The 22,924-nt window shown below is 46.5% G+C and overlaps 1 protein-coding gene across 1 annotated transcript in view; it reads right to left on the bottom strand.

The window, feature by feature from the left end:
* Positions 1-22,924, bottom strand: part of SLIT3 (slit guidance ligand 3) — a 583,256-nt gene that overhangs the window by 201,238 nt on the left and 359,094 nt on the right. The gene's annotated exons all lie outside the window — the stretch shown is intronic.

Raw genomic sequence — 22,924 nt, 5'->3', positions numbered from 1 at the left:
AAGCTGAGCCTTGCTCTTCTACCCCCAGCTCCTAACACACGTAGCTGGGACTGACTCATCACTCTACTCTAGGACTCAGAGAGAAAGATCGTTTTGCTTACCTTATTCTATATAGCAGGAGGGACAGATATGCAGGAAAAGTTATTCCCTGGGGATTTTATAATGTGGGCTTCAGGGAGGATTTATCTTAAAAAGGTAAATCTCTTGTGCAGGCAATTTATCTTAATAAGCAAGATTATATGTTTGCAGTTGGGTCACCATCAAAACCAAATGAGCCCCAAACATATGTCCCAGCTCTGAAGCCCTGGTACCACCCGCTGGGTGTCTGGTCAGTGGCATCCTTTGTCTGAGGGAGATTACAGTGGAGTACCAGGAGCATTTCCTGAAAGAAATGCCAGAGACTCAAAGTATTAATGGAGGGACAAAAACAAAAACAAAAAGCAACAATGATTTCCCACTGCTCCAGTCAAGTTTCTATTTCACTGCAGTAGGAGCTGACATTGCCTGCTCCCTTGATGTTAAAAAGTTACTGAATGAAAGACTTCAGTAAGAGCTCCTTCCTCTCTGCCTTCTCTGACAAGCTCGTCAGCGCAGTCCTAGTCATAGCACCCAGATGTTTAATGCTGGTGGCTTAAATGTCAGCTCAGATTCTGATTTTACTCAACAACAACAAAATGAATTGAGCACCTACTATGTGCTACTCTACTGAGATACAGAAGTAAACAGAACCAAGCTTCTGTCCTCCTGGAATGTGCATCTCATCGACCCCAGACACAAATAAGCAGACAAAGCAGACACCTGTACATACATGAGAACGTAAACATCCAGACACCTCAAAAAGTAACAGCTACAGTTTCACTTTTCTTTCCTTTTCAACAAGAAGGAAGCCTGTGTCTAAATTCACACCACAAGATTGTTCCTAACCACCAAGGAAAATAATTCACAGGTTTGTTTTACTCGCGATACAAAATCTTTTTAGTTTTTTGGGGGAAGGGAAAGCTGCCAATCTGAATCGCTGGGACTTGCAGGGGTGCAGATTTGTTTCATCAAGTACTTTGGTTTTGTCTTTCAAAGTGGACAGTTTGATAAAAATCAGGACAGTTCGAAGATGTTATTAAGAGCTGGCATGGCAGAGCTGCCGTTCTCACAGCGGGGTTCACCGTCTACCTGATCAGAATTTACTTACTGATGGTGCCTTGAAAAAATATAGATCCCTGATTTCTAAAGTAATTTAGATACGATCATGGTATATAATGTCATGCTTTTGATGTTTTAAAGTGTTTGCTATGTTACCATTTTTCCTTTTACTTAGGTCTTTTTCTTTGAGAGATACGTATTGAAATAATTAAGAATGAAATGATGATGTCTGGGTTTTGCTTCAAAATAAAATAGAAGATAGAGAACTGGGTAGAGGTAGACACGAAACAAGACTGGCCATGAGCTGAAACCTATTGGAGCTGAGTGATGGGTATGTGAAGGGGGTTCACTTACAATCTGTGCTTGACTTTCGTACATGGGTGAAATTTTCCATAATTAAAAAAATTTTAATGTAGATTCCTGGGACCCATCCCAGACCTACTGAATCAGAAACCCTGGGGATGAGCTCTGGACACTTGAAATAAGTTTGAGAACATGGGTAGAACGATTACTGTATGTGATTAGGGGCCGAGTTCATGTCCCAGCTGTGCCACTTAGTGGGCTGTGTGTCTTCAAGAGCATTCGTTTAACTCTCTGAGCCTCAATTTCTATTTCTGTGAAATTAGGATAAACTTCATGGATAATGGACAAGCAAGTGCTTTCTATATTCCAACAGAGTACGTAAGTGCAAATCACTGCATTCATTTTCTTAATTAACAAATACAGCATCCTACTTTCTTAAGTAGCTAGTCTCATTTTAGGGAAAGTCTTGGGTCCAAGATGCAAAGGCCTCCTGTGTCTCAGGTGTGAGCCTGCTGGTATTGGGCAAAATGCCTACAAGACAGATAGGTAGATAGACAGACAGACAGACTGGTAGATAGATAAACAGACAGACTGGTAGGTAGGTAGGCAGATAGGTAGGTAGGTAGATAGATAGACAGACAGACAGACAGACTGGTAGATAGACTGGTAGACAGACAGACTGGTAGACTGGTAGACTGGTAGACAGACAGACAGACAGATAGATGGGTAGACAGGGCCTCCTCACAGGAGGTGACTGAGGCAGGCAGTGACAACATTTAGTCTATATTTTAGAAAGCCACTCAGGGACCCCGTCTGGAGCCTGATCTAGGAAGAACTGAGAGTCCCTGGGTGATTACACCCTTTCCTGGGATCCCAAAGATACGGTGGAAGAAAACTAAGCACTCTGTCCCTGATCCTCCCAAACCCACGGGGAAGACTCTGCCTTCCTGAGATGAGGACATTCCTGGTGGGGCTTCACAGGCAGGTGATTCCCTGTAGTTTGCTAGGAGGGCTGCAGTCTAGGTGGGAAATCACCGGGGGGCAGGTAACGAGAAGGACGGCGCCGCCAGGCTGACGGGCAGACCAAGGGCCGGGAGCTCGGATGAAGGCCTACTGTTCAAGCACAGCGGGGCTAAGCACCCAGGCTGAGGCCTGAGGGCTACGAGATGCTACCAGAGGCTGCAGGTGGAGACGGGGTTACTGGCTGGCTCTCTGAGTAGCTCCCAGCGTGGGCACCCTTTCTATCTCTTTCTGGGTGGATGTTCCGGAGACCACAAACTCAAATGTCTCAGGGCTTCACAGGTTAAAGCAAATGGGTAAAGCAGGCTGAAAGCGGACAATAGTAATAGTGAGGGGGTGAGCTGGGGAGAGTGCAGGGCCAATCCAAACTAACTCCCCCAGGTCAAAGCCAAGCAACCCTCTGTGCTGGCCGACGGAGCATCTCAAGAGCTGAGGAGTGCAGAGGCCAACACCCCTCCAGCGAAGACCTGCTAGCTCTACAACAGTGCTGTCCCATATGAGCCACCAATGCAATTAAGACTGTTCTCTTAGCTGCGTTAAAAACAATAAAAGGAAACAGTTGAGATGAGTAGTAATAAAGTATTTCACTTAATGTGATAGTTCCCAGATACAATCACTTCGACATGTAATCGATGTAAAAATATATTAAACAGCTACTTCACATTCTTTTTTTTCACACCAAGTCTTCAGAATCTGGTGTGTTTTGTATGTACATCTCAGTTCAAGCCAGACAGGTTGTGAGGGCTCAGTGGCCACACGTGGCAAATGCCTACTGTACTGGACAGCCCAGTTACAGGGCAAGGCTAGGACCTGGATGCTGCAGCCACGTGTTCACTCGTGGCCACAAGAGGGAAAGAGTTGTAGACGCTGGAGCCAATCTAAAGCAGCCCAGTGGAGGACTGCTTGGCGGGTGGGTGGGGAGGGAGTGGGTCTGGGTTACCAATAGAAAATGCAGAGAGGGCCAGTCAAGATAGAAATCCCTGGATTCAGGCAGGCAAGCTGTGGATTAAGATATTCCAGTCATTCAGCCATCCCTCCTGGGGGCAGAGAACCTCCTTGCAGCCTTAGGATTTAATGTGATTTCTTTCCAAACTACCACCCTTCTAGGGCTGACACGGTATAACCAACGCTTCCAGTCCAAAAAAGCAGCTTTCTTCATTTAATTATCACATGCAACCCCAAATAAGGCTCTTTGTGTTCACGAAACAGCATTATAATTGACGGATCATCTCCAGCCAGTTGGTACAGAGGCTGAGCTTCTTAACAGTTTACTAATCCCTGGGATTATCACAATGTAGCAACGAATCAGTTACATTCGACGGGATTGGGGAGCTCTCATTATCAGCCTGATGATGCCTTCTGTTCTGCTCCAGACTTCCCTGTGTCACTAAATGGTCCGAGAAGCATCACCAGGATTCCAGCTACTGGCATCTGACTTGAGTCTGTGCCTCCATCACCAGTGTGCCCCTTCAGGGAGCACAACTGCGACTCCGAGGTCCTTCCATCACGTGCAGAAATCTGGTGCCGGAAGACATCTGGTTGTAAGGATCTAATTATGTACCTGAGAGAGTCCCCTGCCATTTTTTTTTTTTTTTTTTTTTACCCAGTAAGATGTTTTGGTTTAATTTGTCAGTTTTGTCTGTGGGCAGGGGAGTGGTCCACCTGGCTCAAAAAGATGGAGACTGGGGTTTCCTTTCTTTTCCCCCACTTTGTTTGAAGCTCTGTGTCTGCCCAATGGAGTCTGGGAAAGGGAACCCGTTTCTGTGCAATCCACCCTCCTTCCCGCTGACATACCGTTCCCACCCTCTCCTGCCCCTTTGTCCCTCTCTCTCGGCAGCCCTCTGAGGTTTTCACCCCTGATTTGATTGTCGCAGCTCACACTGTCAGCCTGAAACCCAGTAGCATGTCTCATGCGGGCTGGGCAAGGGGGATGCAGGAGGAGTGGAGGGGGAGGCACATTCATCTTGAGAAGTAGCTGTATGTAAATTGATCTTTTGGCCGAAAGCTGGAGCCAGGCATTTGCTGATTAATTGGAGAAGCGTCCTTGCTCCCCATGTCTTCTTGAGAGAGGTGGCCCGCGTGGAGTCCGCTCTTCTTCACAAAGACATTCCCAGGCCAAGAAGCCTTTGCAATTAGGAGATGGAAATCCTGTGAGCGAGGGGGAGGCGGCGGGGGAGGCGGGGAGCGTTTATGGAATTGTCCTGAAATGAAGTGTGTGCATTTGGCCTGCTTCCTGATTCACTGCTGAACTGAGTTTGCCTCCCAGACGGTGTCCTGGTAGCCTAGGTTCTCAGGCATTAAATCCCATACGTGGAAATCTGCTTGGGCAATAATTAGCAAAAATTAAGAGGGTGGACGGTGTGCTTTCTAAACATGCTTTCCTTGGGGCTTCCAGGTGTGTATTTTTGGTTACCATTTGGCCACTCCTGTTGGCCTTCAGAAAGGAGGGAGTGAATCTGGGACTGGCTCAATCTCTCTTCCACATCCTCTGACCCTTTCCTTGAAAAGAAAGCTCCAGCAAGATGGTAAGTCATCCTGCAACGTGGTCCTTTTAACTCTGTCCCAGGGCACTCTTTAATTTGACTTTATCAAAGAGCTGAAGGCAAACGAGGTGCCTGTGCACAGGTAAAGCGAGCTTGGATCTGGAGAGCTTGCTTGCTGCTGCTAACCTACGTGGAGCCGGCCAGGTAACAGGCTCTTTTTCTCCCTGGCCCCCTCACTAGCTTCCTGTGGCCCAGGGACTTTTGCCGAGCATGAGGTCTGACGCATAGCTTAAAAAATACTTGTTGAATGTATAAAAAAAAATAAGTTACAATGATTTCATGCCATTGCCTGTTCATGGATGATCGAGAATAAATTTCAAGCTCTGGGGATTTTTCCCCCCCAAGTCCAATTTGTCCCTTTGGATTAGAAAGAGCCCTGGTCCCACCCCTCTGCCCTGCCACCTCCGCTGCCTGGTGGACCATCACGCATGTGACCTAATGCTTCTAGGACAGGCTTGCGTTCTGAGGAGACACAGACAAAACCTCCGACCGAGCAAGGTGTGGTGCACTGAGCTCAAGTGTGGGAATGAGCAGTTATACTGGGAAGGTAGGCGAAGCAGATGAATAATTAGGTTTCTTGCAATAGAGTTTAAATCTGGCCTGAGCGGGTACAACAGATTTGGAAAACGAATTCGACCCAGAAAGGGGCTGTGCACCTGACAATGTTTCAGCTCCCCGTTTCTGAATCGCTGAGACTAGGATAACAGAAGATCATGAAACTCTAGGTACAGAAGCAGATGCTTTCAGCATCGAGATACAGGAGATGTTAGAAGGGGATGATTGGCAGTGAGAAAGTTCTGATTATCTTTGTGACCATCTGGTCTGGGGTCAGTCTCCTCACCGCCAAACTGTCTAAAAGATCTGGAAACCCTTCTGGAGCCAGAGGACTAGCAGAAGTCAAGTGGCGGGTGGGAGAGGTGGAAGCAGAGGTGGGAAGGAGAGAGGCAGTCCCAGTGCTACGGGACTGGTGTCTGGGAGCAGTTAAAGCCGTTTCCTAATTTCCACACCTTGTAACCTTAAATGTTCAACTTGATCATAAGGAAAGGATTCGTTGGACACTCTAGATGCCCTGTGTGTGCCTGATCCTAAGACTAACGTTCTGGGGACTGAACAACTCCTCCCTTCTACATTTAAGAGTGTGTAGCACCGGAATTACTCCTCCGTGATCCGTTCTGCTTTCCTGAAGACACGGGAGCCGGCAGGGGTCGGGGTAGGCTTTGCCTTGGGCTGCAGCTGCTGTGAGGTTGGAATTTGGAATTCAGGGCTGCAGCCCAAGAAAATGTGGCTTGTAGATGCCTGTTCTCTCTTGTAACTTTCCAGAACCCTAATAAACAAGTGAAATCCCCGTGGTGAAGGTGAGATGCTATCCTGGGGGCCATGTGCTGATAAAAATCAACGTGGTTTCAGAAAGGCTCAAAATTATCTTCTACCGAAGCAGGAAAGCAATTCCGCCAGAGCTCAGCCCTCTGAGTTGCAAAGCCACCTTCTGCAAGCCCAGCGCTGGATGAAGGATACCGCAGCTTAAGTCATTAAGCTATGGGAATAATACACAGAAGGACATTTCTCATGACCTCCGCACTGTTCATTGTTCCACTCAAAGCAATTACAGTTATTGCTAATAACTCACACCTGTGGGTGTCCTGGTATTGACTACAGGAGAACAGACGCTATTCTCTCCCTTATTTATGTAAAAATGGATGCAGTTGAATAGATTTACACCAAGTTTGAAGTTAACACTAATATTTAATCCCAGACCCGCTTCTGGCCATTTGGTTTGAAAGGCACGAGACAAGGGATGTAAGCACTGGGAGAAGCCAGCGAACTGCAAAGACGAAGAAATGTAGTGACAAACCTGAGCCTGCTGCCACTAGCCACATGCCAGATACAATAAACCCCCCTGTCCCAGGCAAAGAGGACAGGACCTGCGTGGTACGAGGTGGGAGAGAGAGACAGGGGATCGAGGGGAAACACCTCCCTCGTCCCTGAGACTGGTCATCAGCTGCAGCCGGAGCACACTCTTCCTGGCAGTGCAACTCCTTTCCTTTCTTACCTGAGCCCAGAAGTCCTGCATACGGTCAAGGTCCCAGGAGGCAGGGAGACACAGTATGGACAGCCTGGCTCAGGAGCCTGGAAGATCTCGGTGTGAACTCCAAGCTGGCCCCTTGCTAGCTGTGTGACTTTGTATGAGTAGATTACCCTATCTGAGCCTCAGTCTCCTCATCTGTAAAATGGGACCAGTGAAAATACTTGCATCAGGGAATTACTATAAAAATGGCCAATGAATTCAGAGCTCTTGGCACGCTACTTGACTCAGCATAAGCACTTAATAAATACTGGTTGTTATGAGTACTGCTTGCATCTGTTCAAGTCTGCAATCAAACACTCTGGGTGGAAAGATAAGACAATCCCTGCCTCCTTGTCCCAGAGAATACTGCACAGGAGCTCTTAAACTGTAAAGCAGCAACTCCAGGTCAAGTTCAATACCAAAGAAAGCAAAAATTGGGCTCCACTCAGCCTGCTGTGCCTCAAAGCTCCCCCTGGTCCTGCAGGGAGACTCAACCTCTTAAGGATTTCCCAGGCTCTCCCAAGGATGGAAAGCGTGGGGCGGCAAGGGCAGGGACATGGGTTAAAGCCGCACAGCTCCCTATAACCCCCTAGGAAGCTGGCTGGACATGGCTGACTGTGAGCCGCTGCCGTGCAGAGAAGCTGGCCGGAGACTTGCATCAGGGGGAGGGGAGAGAAGGAGAGCCAGAAGGCAGCCAGTTTGATGGCAGGGAGGAGAGGCTAAGATCCCAGCCCAGGCAGGGTCCAGACCGGGAAGTGTCCTCAGCACAGACATGGCTCTGGGCGGAGAGCTGCCTCTGCACAGACTCAGAACAAGTCCCAGTCCCCCTCCATCTTCCAAAGGAAGCTGGGGAATTGCGTGAGCTTCTGAGGGGTCCATAGCCACGCAGGACACAGCCCTTGGAGGAAAGGCTGAGAAAGTTAAGGTGGGAAGGCCAGTGAACTTCGGTGCTAAAGCAAATTCCTGGCTGTAGTTACTTTCCTGAGAAAAGAGTCCTCACTGCCCTGTTGAAACTGTCCTGGGGCTTTCATTCCAATGAAGGGTCACCATTAATAGGTTATATACCCAGGGAGTTAGGTGTTGTAGGTCAAAGCTAAGAAACAAGAAGACACAGTCCATGGGAGAGGACAAGGCAGGACAGCAAGTATCATGTCATCTCTTAGGAAGTGAAGGTCACCTCTGCAGATGGACCTGGCTGCTCGAGGTCAGACCGCTTTCCCGTCCCAAAGAGGAGACGGCTGCTCGAGGAAAGAGGGGGTGGAACCAGGGGCACGGCCTCGGCAGTGCTGGTGTGGAGGCTCTCGCGGGGTCTGTCTCTGTGAATGAGAGCTTGCCTTTAAAGTCAGCGGGTGCTGGGCAGGAGAACCCAAGCAGAGAGGGACAGAGATGGCTGGATAGATAGATAAAGAGACGAGAGAAAGAGAGAGATGGGGACAGAGACAGACAGGCAGGTGATGAGATGAAAACCAAGAGGGAGAGAGGGTGAAAGAGACCGACACAGTGAGACAAAATAAAACTAGGGAAAAACAAAAGAAAAAAGAAAGCCTGAGAGCAACACACATGCATAGAGACAGTCACTGCACAGCAGGGACCTTGAGAGGCAGATACACAGAGAAAGAAGACGCACAGGGGTGGGACAGAGGGAAACAGAACGGAGGCAGGCTCGCAAACACACAAAAGAAGAGACACACAGAAAGAGAGGGGCTGAGAGGACGACAGAGGAGGAAGGCAAGAGGGAAAGGACCAGGCAGACGCCAGCAGGGGCCCGCGAGGCTGGAAGGCAGAGGCCCCTCTCCAGAGGACCCTGGCGTTTGGGCTTTCCTACATCCGGGAGACTGAGAACGGGAGGGGGTCCGAGACCCCCCTCATATCTGATCTGGGAGGCTGCTCTGGGACAATGCGGTGTTGTCCTCCCTGTCCGGACCCTGCCCTGGGTTCGCGTCTGCGTCCCCCAGCCTAGCCTTGTCCTCGGGGACAAACCCTCTTCCTCCGAGGAGGGGAGCCCCCCAGACCAGGGGAGGGCCTGCCGGGGCTTCCCCCAAGCCCCTTTCTCTGGCTGATCCATCCTTCCGATCCCCCTTGGCTCCAGAAGCCAGACCCGAGGTTTTGGCAGAGAAAACTTGCGGAGGTTTCAAACTTTTTACATTACAAAGCGAGTTTTTAAAAGCTCCATAAAATTTCAAGGCACATACTTAATGTTCAAATGGCAGAATGTATCGATCCCTGCCCATCCTGTAGTATCTTAAGTTTACCCAGAGGACCATTTTATTTAATTAACTTGGTGCTTTATTAATATAAATATTCTCCTATTGATCATAAGAGGGCCTGACAGGCACTCAAGCTGGGTATACATCACCTTCCCTCTGAGCATTGCCACTTAGAGGAGTAGCTGGCTCTGAATCAAGGAGAGTGGCAGGAAGTGGTCCCCTGGGACGTCAGGCGCAGATGAATCTACAGCATTTTTATGGAGGGAGCCTTTTTTTTTTTTTCTTTCTCTTTCTCTTTTCTTTCTTTCTTTCTTTCCAGCTCCTCACTTCTCTTAAAGCAGAAAGCATATGGAAATGAAATACGAAAACGGTCTTGGCTTACACGTATCAATTAAGCATGTCAATACCTTAATTAAATCGCTCAACTTAACGAGATTTATACCAATGAATATGTTTTATAGTTATAATAGCTTTTTTGGCCACTGTTCAAAATGTCAAATAAATTGTGAAAAGGGGAATCTAAAAAAGACATAATTGACGTTCTGAACCAAAGCCAGTTTTTTTTGTTCCCTCCCTCCCTCCTTTCCCCTTTATTCATGTAATTTTGGAGAATATATATATATATATATATATATATATATATATATATATATATATATATAAAGTCATGGATCCTAGAATGGATTGGGGTTTTAGAAGTCTTCTTTCATCTCTCAATTCTAATCCTTCTTATCAACTTTCTAAGCCTCATATCGTTGAACCTGTGAACGCCCCTCCCTTTCTTCTGGTCCTTTGCAGCTTGCTTTTTAATAATCTATAATTGGAGCTCCTTGGCTACACCCAGAGAAAGGAAAACACGTCCTCTGCCCTGACGAACAAAACCCCAAACAGAGCGGGGCATCAGGTTAAAAGGCATTATGACCTGAGAAGGCTATTACCATAACATCAAAATATCTGGGAAGAAAGGATTCTTAATCTCTTACGTAAAAGCCTGTTTTCGGTAACACACGCAGCAAAGAAAGTCAAGATCCTCCCACCTCCTTACACTCTTTCACTCTCTGAGCCTTTCCAAATCACTTCTTCATTTACTTCTGAATATAACCACAGCCTCTCTCCTGAAGAACAGGAAACCGAGAAGAGACCTTCTAGACACGTACAAACACACACAAAAAGAAGACACAATGGTTGGGGGAAGCGATGCTGGGTGTGCACACTGCTGCCGTGGAGTGGATTCCTCCCAGCAAGCCACAGACAGAACAAGCGAAGCTGTGAGTGTTGCCATGTAGGTTCAAGGTTATTTATCTAAAACTGTGATTGCAAAAACAGGAAATGAGAGAAAAAGAATAGGCGTGATTTGGGGACACTAGTCTGAAATGCACACATGTGTTTCAAGTCTTGGTTAAATACTCCTGTCCTGAGGTCTCAGCCAGGCTTCTGGGTTGAATGCTGTCCTAAAGCTGGGTGACCTGAGGCTGGAGGAGGGTGCCCCTTGGGTTTTGTGCCCCCTGAGGCTCTGGCCCTGTGAAGACTGTGTCTGTGGCCTCTCAGCCTTTCACAGCCAACCTCCCAATTTCTGGGGAAAGATGGCACCAAACAGAGGCTCTGGTGGGAAGCAAGAATCAGGTTGGTCCTCTTGCTCTGATTCCCTTCGCTGACACGATCTGGCCGAGACCAGGGGAAAGGACAAGATACTGTGAGCATTCTAGGATGCTGTTCAGAATAAAGCATCTTTGCTCAGAACCCATGACTCCTGGCAAATTTTGGAGCTAAAAGATCCAACCCTCTTGCTTTACAAATGGCAAAACCGAGGCCCCCAATGTGAAAGGGTTTGCCCAAAGTCACACAGTTTGGGGTGAGAATGCAGGACCCTGATGCTGCGGACAAGGCTCTTGTCCTCTTCCTATGTTGTGTCTGCTTTATATCAATAGCACAGGACAGGAAGGAGGTCTAGGTGCAGCAGCTGGCATTTGTCCGGCTGCCAGGGAGCACCTGGGCTGACTCGACTAACTGGGCAGATGCCCTCCCTCCTCTGCTCTCTCTGCAACATGTGGACAGCTTTCCTAATGCTCTGCCCGCATGTAAAATGGGTCGTCTTTCCAGATCCATCCACCCGTCGAACAAACATTTATCGAGCACTTACCGTATGCCAGGCACAGTGCTAGGCACAGGGGACGAGGTGGTGAACTAGCTCTTTGCTCACGCAGCTTACGGACTTGTAGAGGGGGCAAACATAAATCACGGTGCAGGTGAGCATTTACAATTTAGACCCTATGAAGAAATACAAGATGCCTGTATGATAGGAACATGTATAATGAGACAGCTCAACCACCCGAGACGACAGCCAGAGGAAAGAAATGGAGACAGGAAGCCCGTGTAGCAAGAATGCAGGGAAGGGGTGCGTGGGAGTGGGGGTCAGCGCAATGGTGCTCAAAGTACGGTCTTTGGACCAGCGGCATCAGTATCATCTGGGAACCTGTTAGAAACGCAAATTCTTTGTTTTAGAGGTGCCTCTGCAGCAAAATGAAGTCTCTGGGGACTTTATTCTTTTTTTTTTTTTTTTTTTTTTTAATTGAAGTGTAGTTGATTCACAATGTTAGTTCCAGGTGTATAGCAAAGTGGCTTAGTTATACATATACATACATATATATACACACACATACAGAAATGCAAATTCTTGGATGCAATCCCAGATGTTCTGAATTAGAACCTTGGTGGGTGGGGAACAGCCACCTGTGGGGCATTTTCCCCCCAGGGAAATAAATTTTTTTTTTTTAACTGGAAATTTAAAAACATACGTGAAAGTAGAGAGAATAGTATAATAAACATCATCTTCAACAACTGTCAACAATTTGCTAATTTTGTTTCATCTCTCCCTGCCTCTCTCCTTCCCCCCACCCCCAAACATTTTTTTTTTTTTCTTTCTGGAGTTTCATTTTGTTTTGCTTTGTGTGTGTGGCATATTCATCCACTGGTACATTTAGCAGCAATTTCTGGAGTTTTTTTTAAAAAGCAAATCTCTCAATTTAAAAAACAAAAAGCAGACCTCAGACGTCATGTCATTTTATTCATATATATATTTCAGTTTGCAGTTCTAATCAAGGGGACTTTTAATTTAACGTTTAGCAATTATTACACCTGACAAAAGGCGCGGTCCTTGTTGTCTGCAGTCAAGGTCTGAACAACGCCCAGGCGTTGCGTTTCAGCCACCCGGGTTGACGCTAACGCCTGCGGGATTTTGAGCTCTACTGGTGCAGAGCATGCTGAGGGAGGACACGTGTGGTGAGGACGCCCAGACGGTTAAGCACCGGCCATGCGTGATCTGAGAAGCAGACGAAGGCGAGTGTGGCTAGAATGGGGCAAGGACAGGGTGGTGGCGGAGTGGGGACTGGTCGTGAAGACAGGAGGGGATGACAGATGGGATCAGGTTTGGACATGATCAGAGGACAAAGACAGACACCGGCGGGTTTTAATCAGGGAAAAGGACAGTTCACTGAATGCTGATGGGAACCTCATGACGCAACCAGCAGACCAGCAGGAACAGGCCTTCCTTCTGCTGATCTGGAAAGCCAATTAAAAAATAACTGATATTTTCACTCATTCACATTTACATGTAAATTTTCAGTTAAAAAGCCACAGGCTGTCACTCTTTCACCATATGTTTCTCCCTCATTTGTTCTCTGCAGTGACGAATGAGCCCTGAGTCTCCACACACACCAAGTGGGGCAGGAGAGGAACAAGGAACTCAGGAGCAGCCGGGCTCCCTGGGGGTGCGAACCGGGCACCCCTGGAAACCCCTGGCCCTTGCTTCAGCATGTTTGCCCCATCAGGGCTGAGCCTGTTTTGGCATTTGGGGGGATGAATTATAAACCCATCTGCACCCCAGTGTTTCATTAGAGGAGGGAGTTGGGTCATGTCTTCCAGACCAGAAGGCTAAGGCTTTGCCCCAAAGTCCCAGTGTCACAGAAAGGCAGGGCAAGACCCCCGAATCCCTTGCTCTTTGCCCCAGGTAAAAAGAGGGCACTTGTGGGGTGGTCATGGAGTGAATGACTTGAGGGTTAAAGGGCACTGGGGCCTGGCGTGGTCCCACTGCCGTGCGTGCGTCGTCAGGTCGTGCTGCCCTCCTACTAGCCCTCCTCAAGGTTCCCACCCCCTCTCTTCACCTCGCTCTTGACCCGAACCCTACGCTAGCCATCCCTTCCTGCTCCCCGTACACATCGATCGTGGTGTTTCCTCTCAGCATCTATTTCAGTGGGTTTTACGCTATTATTTAAATGCAGATTTGTTTTGTTGGATGGGTGTTCCCACAGTACACAGATGTACAAAATAGATCTCATTGGAGCTTCCCTGATTGAAGTGTTGGGGTGACAGGGGAACCCAGCATGGCTGCACGCCCAATAACCGTGGGCGCTTTGACACATTTTGAGTATCACCAACCCCTCAATTGATTCCGGAGGAAGCAGTGTCACAAGAGTCAATGCTTTAGATAAACAACAAGGTCCTACTGTATATAGCACAAGGAATATATTCAGAACCTAGTAACAGCCTATATGAAAAAGAATTTGCGTGTACATATATATATGTATATGACTGAATCACTATGTTGTACACCAGAAACCAACACAACATTGTAAATTAACTATACTTCAACCACAACAACAAAAAATAAAATAAAATAAGAGAAAAAAAGAAAAAAAAGCCAGTGCCTTGTCAGGCACTCAGCAGAGAGGCCTCGACACACCTCCCTTTAGTGTTCTGCTGTCTCTCACTCCATTTCCAGAAGCTCAGAAATGTTCAGAGCAGGGGAACCATCCTCAGTGGTTTTGCTGCGTCTGCACGTGTTAGGAGTAGCTAACTCAGGGCCCACACGTTCTAGGTAAGAAAAATCACGTTTCATTTCCCTCCTGGCCTTTCCTGCTAAGTCGTGTGGAGTAGAAGTCGTGAGAAGGTGAACAGTGAGGAAGGAAAAAAAAAAAAAAACCCAAATAGCCTAATTCTCCATTCCGGATACTCCGTCGCTATGTGTGTTACAGCTGTCAATCAGAGCCGCCCTCATAGAGAAAGTTGTGGAATTGTAACGTTCTGACTCTTACCTCCTTTGTGAAGACTAATCCAGGAAACTTTACTTCAGAAATAATTATAATCACAGCAATACGACCTCACACGTACTTAACCAGCACTTATCTTGTGGCTAGGATTCCTCTAAGCATTTTTGCATCGGTTTCAATTTCTCTTTCCTACTAGTGCACAGAAAAGAACTCCCAGACATCACTGCAAAATGCCAATTCCAGTTTTGGGGGCAGGCCTGATGGCAGGAGGGTGATTACTATGGAGAGAATCCATTCTGATGGACGCGTGTGCATAATTAAAGGAACCTACAACAAAAGGGACCAGGCTCCCGGTCTCCGGGGAAGGGCAGGTCCTCTGTGCCAGAGTTTTGGCAGCGGAAGGGTGCCCTGGCCTGGCACAGAAGTTCTAGATAATTCTGGGGTTCCTCAGATGTTGTCATCTGACAACCTTCTTTAAAAAAGTAGAGATTTCCCAACCCTGCCTATTGACAGGAATGCATCTATAAGGCACAGTGAAATTCCAGGAGTCGTGGCTTACGTTTGCATACATACTCAGAAAAGTGCACATTGGATGAACACCTACTATGTGCTCACTTCAATTTCAAAAGCGGTAACAAGGCAGGTCAACTACTGGGATTTTACACAGAAGGTCACCACAGTTCAAATACCAGGCAGCTTGCTCAAGGGCATAGAGCAAACAGGAGCCAGGATTGTGTCTGTCTTGACTCCAGAACCCTGTCCCACCCTTGCTAAAAACACAACGTTTACTCTGAGGAGCCTCATTCATCACACCCATCCTGTGGCCCCCGACCTCCACCCCTCCCCCCTCCCCACTATCAACCAGTTAGAAAGAAGGGCAGACTGAGGAACCCACAAGCACAGAGATCCTGTCCAGACTTTTTGACCTTGGAAAGAAGGCAGTATCTTCCTGGTTAAATACTGTCAAGTATTCTGGAGTTAAATAGTATTTTATTTCACCGTATTTCATTTATCGGGGTAATGCTTGAGCTTTGGCATTAAGGAGGTGTTGGGGGTGCAAAAGAAGTGGCAGAGGCATTCTTTAACTCCTTTGAGGGGACTTGGCTGACGTCCCATGTCGTGTAGCATGAATTTGGGTGTGGAAGTTGGTTTCTGGGTAAGCTCGTGGCTGAGGTATTGAGTGTTAAGAAAGCAGAGCATGAAGACGGGGGAGAGCTGAAGAAATACAGGGGTCCTATCGGGACTCAGCTGGAGTGCTAGAAACAGCCAGCCCACAACTCTCATGATCAGCAAGTCCTCATCGCTGCCTCACATCCCTCAGTATCTGCAAAAACAGGGTTAGCAGTGTGTTTTCTCATAAGGAAAATATCATATTCTCTTCCCCATCTTACCGCTGTATATTTTAATGTCCAAGATAGGAAAGAAGAATGGAAAAAAAAATACCTTAACACACCATACCACGCTGTTACACTTAAAAATACAGGAAGGATTAAAACTGCCAGGCCACATTAAAACGAATGACCAGTTTGGTACAACCCTTCACTGCCTTGGCGTTGCCCATTGTCTCTGGCAATAAAGAAACATCACAGGCAATTTATTGGGAGTTAGTCTCAAATGAATTGCATTTGCTGAGAAGAGCACATTTAGCATTTGGTGATTCATATGTGGGAAACATTATTGCTCTGGTAAAGAGCTTAGAATAACTGAGATTTAGAGCCCAGGCGATTAAAAAAAAAACCCACCAACCTGAGAGTTTAAGTTTAATTAAAATTAAAAAAGCATGCATTCATTATGTGTCTGTGCATGGTTATGGATTTGGATAAAAGGGTATCAGAAAAGTTTTGTCTAGATCTCAAACCATTAACAGTGGTTATCTCCACAGGAAGGAGTGGGATTGGGGAAAGAGGGTTAAGAGGAATTGGCCATATTTTTTTTTCTCCAATAAAGAAAATAGAGGAATAGAACAATATATGTCCAAAATTACATACTTTATAACTCTTATTTGATACTTTATAACTCTTGATATTTCTGTATTTTAAATGATTTTTATAGTAAAGGATTCACAGGTTACTTGAGTGTACTCAAAGTTAAAATTAAAGGGCGTGATCACACTTCCCAGAGCTCCTTTTTACTGTCCTTGGGAGCAAGGTTAAGGGATTTTTTTATACGTTCGCACCAAGTTTTTTAGCCTCTGTGCTCCAATGGCTGATGCCAGCTAGGCCTTCTGCAGAAGCGCAGCTGTGGGTGAGTTAGGCAGGTGGCCCCGGCCCTCGGACCTCACATGAAAAGGCACATTATTGGGGCGTAACTAACTGCCTGTGATCCTTCCTCGTCTGTGTGGCTGCTTTACCAGGATGTAAATTTATCTACAGGCTCCCCGCTGGAAGACCTTTCTCATTTCCTTCGACACCTGTCTGCGTGTAGATGCAACATCCCTCTTTTGTAAGTTCTTTTCCGGTTACCCAGGTGATAGAAAAAATATCCTGCGTCTTTTGTTAATCAGAAGGCAAATGTAACTAAGTTCAACCATATTAAAGTATGATCGTGCAGATGCAAAGAAGAGGCCAGGAAGGGAGCCTGCGAAGACGAAGTAACCGTCAGCTGTGAGTTCTGGGCTGTCAGGAAATGAGTGACTTTTCTTCCCTTTGGTGATTGGTCACAGCCACTTCTGCTCCGGTGACTCTAATGATGGTATTATGCTCATAATAGAGAACTTCATGTGTTATTTTCTAAGAGCGACATACACAGGATAAATACATTTTGGAAAACATAGGAAGGTAGAAGCAATTACCTAGAATCCTTCCACTTGAAATGACCGCCGTGAACATTCGCTTACTACTTTCGGTCTTTCTCCTGTGCATCTGTGGGTGTGTTTATAGACACATACACGTAAATAAATATACATATGGAGAGAAAGAGGGGGCAAGGAAGGCTTAGCTTTATATGCTTCTTTTTTCACTTTGTGAAGGAAAAGCCGGGCTGGTCTAACAAGATAACTCACAAGGCTAGGAATGTGAAGGAGAGCCGGGCTGGGCTAATAGGATAACTCACAAATCTAAGTATCGGAATACTGATCTGAGTTCTGCTGGACTAACTCGTAAATCTAAGTTAATTAGTGTTGGTTTGCTGTTCATGTTTTTTGCTAGCCAGCTGGATTTTCAAAGATATATATCTGGCTTTGGAATGTTGGTTTGCTGCCTCCCTGCCTCCACTTTTGTGATAACGATGCGGCTAAAGCTGTTCCATGCCTATTGGCCGAATACCCCAAGCTTGTACTTTACCCTGTAAAAACCTCATGAGCACGTCTTGGAGGTGCTCAGAGCTTTGGAGCAGAAGCCCCTCTGAGCCCGCCGGCGTAATACATCTGAGTTCTCCAACCCTCTGAGTGGTGCTTGTTTCTTGGCTGGCCTGTCATTTCCGTAACAACTTAACATCACATCACAACCTGGGGGGCTACGCATGAGGTGGGAGGGGGAAGGACACTTTTCACTGCACACCCTTTTGTATCTTTTAGATTTTGAACTATTTAAATGTACGGCTGATCTTACAACAGATTAAAATACAATATAATTCCATGTTGTACGAAGCGTTTTCCCGTGATTCTGCATTTTGTATACTCATCTTTTTAAGTGGCTGCATCATACTCCTTGCAAACATTCTGGAAGGGGCAGTGACCTTGCCAGTCACCCCCATGAGACCCCTCTGTCCTCCTGACCTTCTCACACCTTCGCCCGCTCTCTCCCCAAACCTGCCCGAGGAGCTTGTGGTGCACGGCTTGGTCTGCGGACACGGGGGGCAGGTTTCCAGCAGAGCTGATGTCACTCTGTGGGAACGAAGCCTGATGTCAAGAAGGATGAGTTGGGGAGGAGGACGAGAGACGGCGAAGAGCCTGAATTAATAGCGTCTCCCATCCCCAGACCTTTCATGGCCCACACCGCTGAAGCAAGAGGGGACAGAGTGCGGCGGATGAGCCGCTCCTAAGGCAGCTCCAGGGACTTCCTCTTAGGACCAGGGATTTTGGAACACCTCTCATCAGGGTGACAAACTGCAAGGAAACACAGCAAGGACATGCGGACACACACACACACATACACACACAGGAATTCTGAAGACCAGCAAACACGGCTTAATACAGATCTTCCTTGTCCCAGAGCAGTATAAAACAGCAGACCAGATACGAAGTCACTGCCATTTTTCTAACCGCGATTACCCTATATCATAGATTAAGAATGATAAATGCTTTCAGCCTCTACTTCAAATAAAAATGCTTCCGGATCTAAGACTTATGGAGAAGTTGTGGTCATTTCTGTGCCAGAGGCTCCCCAACAATGCTAGTGACATGTCCCTAACCCCTAGCTTTCAGCCTCCCTCACAGATACGAAGGTGACGTGGAAACCACATCAGGGTACTCACCCTGGCTTCTTGCCTTTTCTCCCAACACACTCAAGGGCTTTTCTATGCAAACCCATATCATACACACAGATGACGCCTGTCCTCCAGCCACACATCCATCATGGCCACGTGTGTATGTGAATAAAAAGCACCTAAGGCAGCAAGGGTCCCTCCCCGAGCTGTCCTCACACAGAGGACCGACATTTAGGGCACAGTTTTACTTCTTGTGGACTCTCCCTCTGCCTGTAGCAGATGTCGCAAACTGGTGTTTAATTTGGCTGGCACGTCCTTTAAAAGAAAACAAAAACAAAAACAAATCTCAGCCAACATTTAAAAATTGGGAAATGAACATAACATCTGGGTTTGGGACTACTCTGGAAAACTCTGATGTCCATCCGTTTAGGTCCTCTCTCCCACGGCACGGAGCTCGGTGGCAGCTGCCCTCTGCGGGAGGGGCAGGCAATTTTTCTTTCGAGTTCAGCATCCTCCTCAGAACTCCCCGTTGCCTCCTAACCTTGAGGTCCCTGTGCCCACTGCCATTTGTCACTGGGCTTGCATTGCTGCTTTTCTGATCGTAGAGAAATAATTTTATTATGCCTTCACTTGAAGGCATATTTGAGTTGTAATCCCCCACCTAGAGTTTTGAGAATATGACCTGAAGATTTATTTATGAGCTGTAAACAGTAAGAGACACAGAGAACAAAGCCATGCCTCCTGCCTGCCCCTCCACTGGGGCGATTCTCCTAACTCAGCTCCTCCTGGCATCAAAGCCTGTTTTCTGGTCTGGCTTCGAGCACGTTTGAAGGGACTACCTAAACTTGGTGTACTTTCTTTCCCGTCTTTCCCCAAAGAAATCCCGCCTTCCCCTCTGCAGGATTTGCTTTAAACCCATTAACCTGATTAGTTACAAATGTGCAGCATTCCCTTTCTTGTTAAACATGGGCAGATAGGTACGCAGTTTCAAAGCCGAGAGAACGCCATCAAATGATTCTGTGCAGAACCAAACCATCTGGACTGCAAACAAGCTTCTTAAAATAATTGTTTTCGCCCCTTGATAGCAGATCACATTAGAGGACTGAGTTCTTTGGCTGGTTCAGTCTGGTTATGCAGAAGTCTGTTTACTTACATGGTAATGAGACTAAAGGTCCACTGTAACTTACTCTCTGCTGTCATAGAGAAATCAACCTCCAGACTAAAATATCTAAATAAGCGGAGGTTCCCTTCCATTAGCGTGCTCCGGTTTGTTTAAGGAAATATTTTATCCATAAAGACACACACACACGTTTCTATCATCACCTATGCACATTCGTACGTTGACACATTTACACACACACATGCATATCTGGCCACGCTTCACGGATGAATTAAACCATCACATGACGCTTCCAAAGTTAGATGGTGGTAACAAGTTGGTCTTTATAAACCTGATCAAAATGACCTCTTTCGAAACACAGCTTATGCTTTGTATCCTTAAGAAGGGCTTCTGGAGCCCTACCTATGGGACTGTGAGAGAAGTCACAGACCTCACCCTTCTTTTGTAAAGGAAACACCAACAAAAACTCCTAGGCTGTGGGGAAACGGAGAGTGCAGCCTGATATTTTGCACCGGGTACAAGAGCAAAAGCAGAAAAAGCGGTGTTTAAAATCAAACAGCTTCTCCACCGGTTTGATGAAAGCCAGCCTCCTCTCTTCAGCCCTAATTCTCAAACCAGCCTGACTTCCCAAGACAAATAATGCACATTAATTAAATACCAAATGATTATTAAAAACACTTGTGAAGAATAATGATTATGTAACAGATACATGTACGTCAGACCGCAGAGCACAGTTCTGAATAATTTATGGGGTGTCTGAGCTGTAGTAGCTAGCCTACTGGTTTCCCCCTTTTCTTTACCACCCCCAAATGCTCGTGTAACTCATGCACGTGGGAGAACGGCTGCACTGTGGATTTAAACTTATTTTCCATCACTTATCATTAGCTCTCAGTGCGTATGCATTTAATGAAGAGCCTCTGATTAAAAATGGGGTTTTGCAAAATCTAAATTAAATGCATGGCTTACTTATAGTTTTCTAAAACAGTCTCACCACACGTTAAGTTCTTGTTAGCATCATGAAAACGTCTGTGTGCATTCTAGCAATAAGGAGTGGCCGTCATTTGACCATCCTCTGGCTTCCTTTCTAAAGAATTCCAGCCCCTGATTTCAGAATAAAGGCGGCATATTTGATGAAAGGTATGGTGGGGAAAGCCAGCAGTGCAGAGAATAGCAGATTCAGGTCCGAATTTGAGCACCATCACCTTTTAGAGAAACCTTTTCCTTACTGTGTCTTAACTCTCTTGTCTCAGAGAGAGTCTTGGAGAGGATTCGATATAATAACGTTTTAAAACTGCCTCATACCTAGACTGCATGATGCTGGCTGTGCTGGGTCAGTTTTTTGAACTGATTTTCATTCACACACTTAGTATATGCACCAGTCTTTTTCACCTTCTCCCCATTTAAGAGACAAGAAAATCAAGACACCAAGAGGTCAGGGGAGCTTCAGGTCACACAGCTAGGAAGTGGGAGAGTGAAGCACTGGAGCCAGACCGCCTGACTTTGGAGTCAGCTCTCGTTACCACCTGCTGCCTCTGCCCTTCCTCTTTTTGGATTTCTCTCTCTTCCCGTACATCCCCAGGCCAGGAAGCTCTGGGTGTGTTCCCTACAGACTGATCACCGAATGTACATTATACCCTTTAATTCCTACAACGCCACTACAGTATATTTTACACATTTTACAAATGAAGGGCCTAGGATGCATGTATGTCCCTGTGGGTCCTCAACCAGTAGCCAAGTTAGGCTGTAAACCCACACCCTGCCAAACCAAAGCCTTCGAACCTTCTGCATGGCTCCCCTTACACTCACCCTCAGTTCCACTGCTCTGGTCCTGCCCATCCTCTCCCCAAACTGCTCTCCCTCCTCCTTGTCCCCACCCTGCCTGGATGCATCTACTGCAGTTCATTTGGCTTTGGGATTCCACCCCCCCTGTCGGCCTCCCTGTAGGAGATTCTCTTCTGTAGGCTGAAGCACGGAGAGCCTGGGAGCCAAGATCAGCATTTAATTCCAGACCGGCTGCTATTGTCAGAGTCATCTGAGGTCTATTGGTCTTTTCTGCCTAATTTGGCAGCGAGCGCCTTACCACTTGCCTGTCCCTCCCCAGATGCACCCTGCTCAGTGCCTAGCACCTCGGGACATATGCGCAGTAACACATCTGGTTTCTGCTGCTCTGAGAAGCACCATCGCCCACTTGCTCAGTGACTGAAAGACTAGATTTTAAAAACTGCACCATTAGTTTTCCCCTAATCCAACTGCTCTATTGGAACACTCAAATTTGTTTATACATTTAATATTTAACAAATGAATACATGTTCATGATTTTGAAAATAAAGATATAAAATAAAAAGTAAAACCAGTATCTTTTTTCCCTCACTCTGCCTGCTCGTCTCTTCCTCTATAAGGTCTTGACATTTTCTTGTGTATCTTTCTTGAAAATGTTTATACATGCCAGCATTTATACCTATTATTTAAAGTAGGCACAAATAAGACAATAATATATACACTGCTCTTCATTTTTCTTTTTTAACTTAACACTACCTCTTTTAAAATTAACTGTACCTTTCCCATATCTGCACAGACAGCTCCAGCTAACTCTTTTAAATGACCACATACTAATTCCTTTGTATATGGATGCGCTGTAAGCCATTTACTGGTCCCTTATTGAGGAATGGTTCCAATGTTCTGTGGGGGACAATGGACTTCAAGATACATATATCTTGGAATACTTTGTGAATCTGTCTGTTAGAAAAATTCCCAGCAGTGCAACTGCTGGGTCTAAAAGGGTCGAGGCACTTAAAGTTTTGATGAATATTGCCCAAGAGGGTCTCCAAAGAGGTTGCACTAATCCTATTTATTTTGAGTAGTTCACATTGACTCTATAGGTCACAGTCCCCAAGGAGGGCCCTGAACTAGAGCTACTGCCGGAGTTTGGGGGAAATTTAATCATGGTCAGAGAGCCAGGGGCAGGAGTATGAAGCTGTCAACTGTGTGCAGGAAATGCAGTGTCCATACGGAATGGGGGCCTTCCACTAGCTGCTGTCCTGTTACTTAAGACTTTCTGGGAATAGCCTCTTGGCAACTGAGGACGAGCACAGTGGTCCTCCTGGGAGGGAGGAGACTGG

The sequence above is a fragment of the Camelus ferus genome, chromosome 22 (genome assembly GCF_009834535.1).
Source record: "Camelus ferus isolate YT-003-E chromosome 22, BCGSAC_Cfer_1.0, whole genome shotgun sequence".
Classification (NCBI taxonomy): Eukaryota; Metazoa; Chordata; class Mammalia; order Artiodactyla; family Camelidae; genus Camelus; species Camelus ferus.
Note: the sequence above shows the minus strand (reverse complement) of the source record. Positions and strands in the feature narration are given on the sequence as shown.